Raw genomic sequence first — 10,454 nt, forward strand, 5'->3', positions numbered from 1 at the left:
CAAGGATAGGGATTTGCTGGCAAATGAGGACAGAGAAGTGGGCAGACAGGTCCCTGAGGTTACTAAGCTATCTCAGGGCTAAAGGCTCTGATCTGAGACCATGCCACCTATCTGCATCACCCAACCCAACTCAGACTGTCAACCAGCTGCTCTGAGGTCCCCACACTGGGGAGCACCCCAAGACCCCTCACAGCCCCTTTGTGTCATTTAGGACCCAAGAAAGAAGTCTGCCTGGAACTGGCTGTGAAGAGAGTTTGGCAGAAGAAGAGTTAAAATGTAGCATTCATTTTTTTCCCCCAGCAAGTCTCAGGCCTTACCATGAGGCAAACATATTCTTGTCAGGTGAGGTTGGTCAGATTTGTAGTGCCAGTGCTCAGAAGGCTGAGGCAGGATTACTGTGAGTCCAAGGCTCAGAGTGAAACCTTATTTCAAAAGGGATGGAATTCTGGAGTTGTATCTCAGTTGACAGAGTGCTTGCCCAGCATTGCATGAACTGGACGTGGTGGGGAACACCTGTAATCCCGAACTCAGAAAGCCAAAGCAGGAGGGTCAGAAGTTCAAGGTCAATTCTTGGCTACACAGTTAGTTGAAAGCCAGCCTAGTATACATGAGACTTTATCTCAAAAAAAGAACCTAAAATAAATGAAAGTTCTGGGAGCTAGAAAGAGAGAGAGCTCCGTGCAGAAGATACGATGTCTGTTCATAACTGCCTGTAGCTCCAGTTCCAGGGGATCTGACACCCTCTTCTGGCCTCTGCTGGCACTGCATACCTGTGGTGCAGGTACAGGCATGTACACACAGATAAATTTTAAAATGTATATGTTTTAAAATGTTCTGTGCAACAAATACCCTCGGTTCAGTGCGACGTACCAAATGCTCTCCTGGAGGCAAGCACAGCCTTCTGGACTTGGAGAGGAGGGAGGGAGAATGGCATCCGTGGGGAATTGGAGACGCTGCGAGGAAGAACTCGCTTATCCAGCGCCCGGGGTTCCCGGCTCCCAGGACCTGAGAGTTTGTCCTCTCCAGTGCCCAGCTGATTCTCTCAAGCTCTGGGACAGCGTCGAATAGGACGGCACCCTCGAACCTTGATTATGCCCTGTCTCCTGGGGACCCTGAACAGCCTTGAAATGCTGTTGCTTGTGTTGTTGCTGGGGAACCAACTGGGGGGGGGGGGCGCCTAAGGGACTGTGGCTTGAGAGTACAAATATCAAGGGCCCCGTAACCTTTGCTGGCCTTCCTCCTCCTTATGAAGCCTTGGGGGTGGGGTGGGGACAGGGTGGTAAAACTGGTCCCTTCTTCACTTTGGTACAAACTAGACAGGCTGTGGCAGGTTTGCTGGGTCCACAGTGGCTCTGCACTGCAGGGCAATCTTGGCTTCCACCTTCACCAGAAGCTATCCTTTCAGCGAAACTTGGGCAAGATGGATATGATCCTGTTCCCGGGAAGCTGAGGTAAGTGTTCTGCGTGGCAGGGCAGCGAACCTAGATGATAAAGCAGAGGATTTGTGGTCAATGTCTGTGTCTGAGGAGACAGCAAGAGCACAGTGAGGCCAGTGTGTTTAATCCGAACTCCTAGCAGGCAATCGGGACAAGAGGAAGTACGTCAGGGAAGAGGGGGGTGGGGCGGGGAGGCATTCAGGAATGTCCAGAATTTAAGTCTAGGCCACCAGATGAAATGTCCTCGCCAGCTGCAACGGGCAGAAGTGTGTGTAGCTTAACGAAGAGAGGGGTGAACTCAGTCATCTTCAAAACCACTGTGAGGCCTCCTGAGGGAAGAGCAAAGGCTCAATTGTGTTTCACTAGTGGGCAGAGCAGCTCAGGGGTTAAGGTGGAGGTGGCTGTGCCAATCACAAACAGCACAAGCATTAGCAACAGACGGGTCTGTGCACCTCCAGAAATGACGAGAAACTGTTCGCATAGACTGTGAAGCACTGTGCAAACACCGGGGGTTTTGTCTTAAGGACATTAGTGTCCACAATCACTCCAGTTCAAGCCAGCATCCACAGTCCGCAGCCTCTCGACTCCCATCTTCCCCACTGAAAAGTACTCTCCCATAAGTTTACTTGAGACACATTTATTGAGCATCCTATGTGTGCCGGGCAAGGGACCCAGCATTAGAAAACATGGATGATGCCCTTGGGAAACTCAGATTCTGATATTTTTTTTAACGTTCTACAGGCATCAGATATACCAGACAGGGCAGCACACAGCGGTGAACTATGGCTTTGCGTCGCAGGGTAGCCTTGGCCACCTTCTCTCCTTAACCTAAGGCAAGGTGGGTGAACACAGACCCTTTTCCCTGGAGATCACAAGAGGTGAACATTCTCACAGATGGGATGTGGCTTCCGCTGGGGAGGAGCATGCATGGAATATTAATTGATTCTTTAGCAAGAACAGACTTCGCTGTAGCCACTAAGCATATGTCTGTGCTCTGAAAGATGGACCCAATGCAAGTGGTCCTTTTGCAGGCAGCCAAAGGCGAAGTGGGATAAATCCTTATCTCCATGAGCCGGACATTTAATGCGGTGTTCTCATCTCCCTTAAAGTGAACGTCTCAGCCTTGCAGGCCACACAGGCATCAAGCGTCACTTAGTAACTTCATTTCGCACAATAGTCACTCAGGAGCCAAGTTCTACTTCTGTGTGTGGAACCACCTGGGCACATGCTAATGGCTTTTCGACTTCCTGATGACCCAGGTCACTCTCTGGTCCCAGGGGTTAAGGAATCATATTCTAGTCACATATATTCCAGACCTCAGAATAGCCGTGCATGTCCGTTGTCGCTCCTGTCCAGCTGTCTTATTCCTTCAAGCGATCATACTCTCAGTCCCGTGTGCAAGCAGGGCTAAGAGAGCCAAAAAGAAGGTCAAAAACTCCCATCTGACACCTCAATTCTTGATGCCCACTTCAGGGCAAAGGGTCAGTTTACATGTCCTGTGAGAGGCTTAAAACACAAACAAAACTCACTTACAAATAACGGTGGAATTAAAATAGAAGTCCTTCATTCTCAGAATGCGGTCCTAAGACCTGCAGCTTCAGCATCTATAGAAGCGTGGTTCTCAGGCCCCGCCCAGACCGCTTGGATCCACAGGTAGTCTAGGACCAAGACTCTGCCCTGTGTCAGGCCCGCCAGCGGGACCCGCACTAGCAGAAGTGACAGCGGCACACAGTGGTTGAAGCGGGAGGAAACTTAGTGACCCTAATGCAGGAGGCTGACCTCGGGTCTCCTAAGTGTGTTTGTAAGCGGCCTTTGCTCTAGACGCCCTGTCCTACAGAGAGATGCTCACTCTGTGAGAACGTAAGAATGACAGTTATTTGCTGAGGCTGCCGTCACACATGCTGCAGTATGGTGGCTTACGCAACAGGAATTTCTTTTCAGACAGTTGGGAAGCCACAGATCCAAGAAGATGTATCAGCAGGATGCCCTCCCGAGACTCCTTGACTTCCAGATGGCCACACCTATAAATAATTACGTATCTAACACACACACACACACACACACACACACACACACACACACACACACACACACACACACTATACACATACACTAGTTTCCTTTTCTTACAATAACACTAATTGGATTGGATCAGAGCCCATTCTAACAGCTTTGTTTTTAACTTAATCATTTTTCCAAAGATGCCGTCTCTAAAATACTCTACTTGAAGTTAGCTTCAGGACATGAATTTTGGGGACCATAGCAAGAATCTTCTCCGAGTTCAACAGTTCTGTAACCCTGACCTGGGCATGTGGACCCAAGGGAGACTAATTCACCCTCTTTCCTCATCCATTCACGCGCTCTCTGGAAGGCAGGGACGTCGTTTGCAGGCCCAGTGCATTCTGGGAAGAACAGCCATGCCACTGGCAGAGGAGGAAATGAATGAAGGAGAGAAAGAAAAGAAGGATGGGGAGTGAAGAGAAAAGAAACAGAAAGGAGAAACCAAGGAAGGCGCCGGTGAACTCAGCAAGGACAGCAGCAGCTGAGGGAGGCTACCCGCCTTAGTCCCCAGACTCGCCCAATCTGGAAAGCCAAGCAGGGTTCAGGGTTTGAAGCCAGGCAGATTCTACCACTTGAACCCTGTGTGGTCTTGGCTCAACTGCTTCCATTCTTGATAACTCTGTTCATTCATTAGTTCATTAGTTCATTTATTTCACAGGCTGAGTACAGGCTCTTGGTTCTGCCCAAGTATTATTTCCTTGTGGGTAAAATGGGAATAGTAAACCCAATGTGTGAAGTTGATAGGAAGGTTCTAGATGAACCCCTAAAATAAAGCCTAGCATACAGACAGTGACTGAGGAAGGTGACCTCCTTGGACATAGGCACTTGATCTGTGCTTGGTCACCAGAATTCTGTCTCCAGCTACACGAAAGAATGTCTGGTACCTAGATGATACCTGAGGGAGAAATCAAGAAAGATGAGGGAGACTAGGAGAGAGAAGAGAGAGAGACAGTGTGTCCCACTGAGTGGTCAGTCCCGGGACTGCTGTCACTGGAGTGGCTAAGTCCCTGCGAAGGCCCCAGAATAGTCTCCTCCATGTCAGCCTTTGAACCACATCACTCTTCTTTTTCTTGGCTGCACTGTGGCAGAGAGAAGACCTCACCCTTGACTTGAGGTCAGCTAGAGACCAGCTGTCTCTTAGAGTCTTTCCGCCTCCACCTCCTTCTGCTTCGGGTTCCCTGCTCCTCATGCCAGGGTCTTCTCATCCCCTGTAGGCTGCTTAGAGCCTCTTGCCCCAAAGGGGAAAGGGAGCAGACAGAACTCCAACTCTCCCACATCCTCTCATGACTCTTTACAGGGTCCATCTCTTTTCTTGTTCTTCCCAGGGGTCAAGTCTATGGGGTTAGCTGATGAACAGCTCCTCAATGTGGTGTGACTATCTCTCCCAAGGGTGCTTACCCAGCCTCTGCTCTAAGTCAAAGGCCACCGAACTACAGGAAGAAAAGCTGGTAGGAACCCTCAGAGAGCGGCTAGCTTGACCTCTCTCCTCCAACAGAAAATCTGAAGTCTCTCAAAAAACACAAGAATGAATAGAATTCATAGACAGTGTCTTCTTGTGCTTGCCTGACCCTGTCTCCCTAGAAGCAGGCTGTTTGTGCTGACCTACATTTTTTGACTTGGCAGAAATTCTTCCTTCTGTCTCACTGACTTCTCGGAACCTTCAAACTTCGCCAGGCAAGTCCCATTATCACCTCTAATTAGAAAAGAACTAATTTCCTGACACACGGAGCTCTCCCAAGAAGCTATCCACATGGCCAGGACCTTCGGAGTAGAACACTGTAACACCAATTCACATATGAGGTGCTAGACCAGCCCCGGCCTGGCCAGCTCCTCTCTTTCCACACCCTTCCTTTGGACTGTCAGTGAAACAAATGCGTCTTGTTTCTTGAGGCAGGGATCATCAGACTGGAGAAATACCTTGCTGTGTTTGCTGGGGAAGGCCCCCCACAATGTGTTCCTATGCCATGTGCTCTCCTAGGTGGCATAGACATTAAGAACTTAGAGTTTAGGTCTGTATTTTATTGTTGCTGCAGCCTCCATGGTTCTGGGGCTTGAACCCAGGGCCTTGTGAATGTCAGGCGGACACCCTCTCACTAAGCCACCTTCCTGTCTGACGCGAACTACTTAAATCCCAGGCGATGGAGAGTCTCGCTTCTGACTTCGGGTGTTAAGTTTCTGTCACTGTAACGAGCATCCGAGACACGTCGATGTATAAACAGGGAAGGTTTATCTTAGCTCGAGGTTTTGGAGGCTTCATGTCATAGTTGTTCGGGCCTGCTACTTTTGGTCTGGTAGCAAGGAAGGACATCATGGCTGGGAATGTGTGGTGAGTGAGCTGCTCACACACTGACCAGGAAGTAAAGGATTAAGAGGAAGAGAAATTAAGAGGGAGAAGTGAAGGAGAAGTGTGGTTTCAGAACCTCCCCCAAGGGCATGTCCTAAAAGAGATCTGTGATATGAGGCCTCCCCCTGCTTTTACAATCTTCACCATTTTTCTTTCTTTTTACAGTTTTCTTTTCTTTTCTTTTTTCTTTTTCTTTTTTTTTTTCAGAGCTAAGGACCGAACCCAGGGCCTTGCACTTGCTAGGCAAGCGCTCTACCACTGAGCTAAATCCCCAACCCCTCTTTTTACAATTTTCACGGTCATCACTAAGACCATAACACCGTCCTTTGAGGGACCTTTAAGATCCAAAGCACAGCACATGCCCTTCAGCCATGCTTCCTCTTGAAAGGTGACAGAGAATTTTGGGATCTTGGGTTAGGGAGGAATTGAGTAAGGGGAATGTTTAATTTGATGTCAAGGGACATTTTATGTGGTCTGCAATTTAGTTCAGTACATTCTTAAATCATTGTTAGCTGTCCTGAGGAATGGCCAGAGAATATTTCTCATCACCCTCCAGATGATCTTACCTGTCGGGTGTGCAAGGCTGGGGGTATGCAGCAACACGAGAATGTTCTGCAAGTGTGGGCAGAGTGAGGGAGAATCAAGGTTTGAAATCCATGAAACTTTAGAAGAAGTCTACAGGAAATGCACCAAGTTCTTATAGCTCACACAAAAAAGAAACTTGGTAGCAAGTTCAAGCATTTGATGACAAACTTGAAAATGTGCATGACATAGAGTCGCAAAACTGAAAGAAAATAATGAAAATTTAGTTCAGCCAGGTCTGAGGAAAAATAAGTTATGCATCTCCCTTTCTCCATAAAAATCATGTCAAGTCACTGCTTCATGAAGGGGTGGTGAAGACCAGAGGCAGAAAAAAGGGAGAAACAGAGGCATGATGAAACCAGTGTGTTGTTTGTGACAGTCCTGGTTAGCTCTGGTTTGCTTGGTAATCCTGGATGAGGGCCCCCAAATGACATGAGCTTCAGGGTTCACAGAGTTTATATCCAAGTCTAGTGGGACATGACTAAGGTGGAAGTGGAAATTCTTCAGAAAGAAGTCAGCCACAAAATGACAGCAGTGACTGTTGTCTTCTCAACCCTGAATGGCAGCTTTTCCGTGTGAGAGAAGCAGGTCAGCAAGGGCAGGTGCTGGCTCATAAGTAACGGATCCTTCCATGGTGAAGGAAGCATTCTCATTTACACAATGCTCACTAGTTTGTACAGTTTCAAAGCTGGAGCTTAAAAGAGGGTACCACATAACTAACATCAAGTAAAATTTATCCCTAGTTCTGGCACGGTAGGTTTCCGATGTCTGCCCAAGGAAACACAGAATTTGTCCCTCTCCATGGACTTATGAGAGCAAAAAGACTTTGTCTGACTTCCGTTTCTGGAGAAACGTCTCTGGAGGAATCCCCCGCATACTGATGCCAGCCTCGAGGCACAGGACTGTTTTCTGTCCCCTCAGTCTACTCTGATGGGCGTCTCCCAGAACTTCTCACCCCACCCCTACCCTAAACCTCTCTCTCCCAGGTGTTGGCTTCCACGTCTCCTCCCCCAGTCTGATCTCTATATAACTCAGCCATTTTGGCTACTCTGGTCTCTTGGCCTGTACTGCCTTAGTTGGAAGCCTCTCTCTTGCCCTCCTTCCCCTCTCTCCTCTCATGGTACTGTTTAGTCTTCTAGCCATGGTCAGCCTGGACTCTCCCCTCTGTCTGCTTTCTTCCTTGTATCTACAGTAAAAACTTCTCCATACTTCAGGAGTGCTCATGTCCTCCTCCTTTGATTTCATTTTTTCATTCAGCTATTAAAGTGCTTTTGATCCTGGAGTTTAATACCTGGTACCCTAGAGACTCTAATTCCAAAAGTCCTGAGGGGACACTAGATATCGGCATTTCAAGAATCTTCTGTGAAACTGTGAAGGTGGCCTAAGGATTTCACCTGAATAACGATGGCTTTAGTGTTAATTCCCCTCTTATAGGTCCCATTGTGAGTCTTAAGTTCATAATAATGCTTGGAATGGTACCTAACACACCACAAAATGTGGCGTGAATGAAGTTGATTCCTAGCCTTCTTCTCTCTTTCTGGGCTGTTTTTATGAATGTGGCAATGAAGCAGACTGATGTGCCACCCACCCTGAGCTGCTCAGAATGGAATGGGGGAAATCGATGAGGTCAGGAATATGACAAAACCTGGTTTGTAGCTAGCAGAGATCTTCCTCCACAGCAGCCAGAGCTCCTGACCTTTGTCAAGTGACCGCCATGGCTCTGGCTGGGGCAATCTCACAAGGTGGATGGAACATTTATTTTAAGTCTTGTTAGCATAGATCCCTTCAGAACATTGAAAACTAAATGCCAGTTGGCTCTCCCAAACACTGACACAGGAGACAGACTCGGGCTCCCACGTCTAGTAAGGGGGGCTAGGCAAGAAGCCACTGTCCACTAGTCTATCCTGTGGGAGATCAGATCACTTTTACCTCCAGGTACTCTTGAGGAGGAAGAAGCGAGAAATATTTAGATAGAAACATAGAGGGGAGAGAGACAGAAACAGAGGATAGCCTGGGAGGGCCTGGATCCTTATCCACCTTATCCACCAGCCCCTTCTGTCTCTTCTAAAGGGCTTTTTATAGGAGTGCCAAGGGGCAGGGCAAAAGACCTCCCCTTGCTAGATCAAACCATACTGCACATCCAAGTGCAGACCCTCCCAAACACCTGGTAACCATGCATGTGGTCAAGCAATCCTCTAATGCAGCTCTGCTGGGTAAAGCAAGCTCAGACCTCACTAGGAACCTCTATGGGCCTCCACAACTCTCTATTCTTGATATAAAAAAGCCCCCCCAGGCCCCTCAGATAGACTGTGCCTGTCTTAGGTCATCCTTCTTGATTGATCTTCCTTACCTGTCATCATGGAGATATATACTTTCCATCAAGCACAGTCTGATTTAGGTTGGAAGTGATCAAGAAAAAAGTTCCCTGTCTTTGACTACCAGACTCTGGCAGAAGGGGGTACAGAGCCTAACTCAGCTCTGACTAAGGTCCCTACTCAGCTTGCAAATATTCACAATGTTCTCCATAGATGCTACACCTCTCAGTAAAGGAGTAGAGGATAATAAAGATTAAATTAAAGATGAAATATTCTTTTTGGAATGGTTCTAAGGTGATTACAACAGTGTCAGGTGCACCAAGCCCTTTTCCTGGATCAAAAGTCTCTCCTAACAGATGTTCAATAAAACTTTCAAGAGACCATTTTGATTCCCAGGAGAAAACAGTCATTTCTAATCATTTCAAAGTATCCACTGAAGTAAACAAAACCCATGCTAATTATCAATACACTTTTACAAACTAACTCAATTGTGGGAGGCTTATCCCTTTGTGGGAGGCATACCCTTTTCTAAACAGAGACAGAGGAGTAGAAACTTCTAGGAAGAAGATAGAAAAACTCCCCTAATTATGATACCTTCAGTTAAGTTTTCTAGGGGCTACTGAGATCATAAAAGTATTCAAATATATCTGAAAGTAAAAGAGTAATAAAGACTTCAAGATGTTTCTAATGTGATTGATTTGGTTATTCTTTAAAGTTTAATGTTATCTAATTTGTCTTGACTAGACAGATATTGATGGAGTAATAAAACAATTCTAGTATGAACTTACATTTAACATTTACACTTTTTACAAACTTACATTCAACATATACTTATTTATACTTTTTACAAACTCACATTCAAAAGAAAACTCTATAGAACTATTTTATAAATTTTAACAGACATCTAGAAAGAATCTCTTAGCAGAACTAACTTATATTCAAAAGCAATCTCTATTAGCAAACAATTGGGAAAGATTTCTTAACTGAAGTATTAACAAGACAGAAAGTATGCAAATCATTTCTAAAGTTCAGAGTTTATAGTCAGCTTTGATATCATTCTGAAAGTTTTTTTGAGTTTGAAGTCAGAGCCTAATTATCAGTGGCTCTTAAACTTGACTGAGGGTAAAATTCCCACTTCTTAATTTTTTAAAGCTGCATTTTTTACGATTACCATGAGTCTTTTTAATGATGCCAATATTTCCCTCTTGCATTTTTAGCGCAATTCAATTCTGTAAGTTTTTTTTCCACACCTGAATCAATTTCCTAGTGTAAGGACCACTTTCCCTTGTTTTCCAAAAGATTTCAAAGTAGCTCGTTGACAAATGGTATTAGCATTTTAACTATCTCCTTAGAGGCAAGCTGTTTGCCTGTTCCTGGTTCTCAGGAGGTAGGGCTAAGCTTTCTAACATCATTTGGAAAAGAAATGGCATTTTGAGCAGAGTTTTTGGGCAGTGCAATATTGGCATTTCTGTTACAGACTACATTTCCCAAACTACCTTTCTCTATGTCATAACATGGTTATGAACAAACTACATTTCCCATACTGTCTTTCTCCATATCTTCATGCTGTTACAAACAAACTACAATTCCCATTCTCCCTTTCAGGTCTTGGAGAAATCTTCCATTCACACTGTATTAATGCTTTTGCTTTTACCATGGGAGATTTTTTTTTCTTCCCTAAGCTTGTATTGTGACACCTGCATTACCGTTTGACAG

This window comes from Peromyscus maniculatus, chromosome 16, assembly GCF_049852395.1.
Source record: "Peromyscus maniculatus bairdii isolate BWxNUB_F1_BW_parent chromosome 16, HU_Pman_BW_mat_3.1, whole genome shotgun sequence".
NCBI classification, from domain to species: Eukaryota; Metazoa; Chordata; class Mammalia; order Rodentia; family Cricetidae; genus Peromyscus; species Peromyscus maniculatus.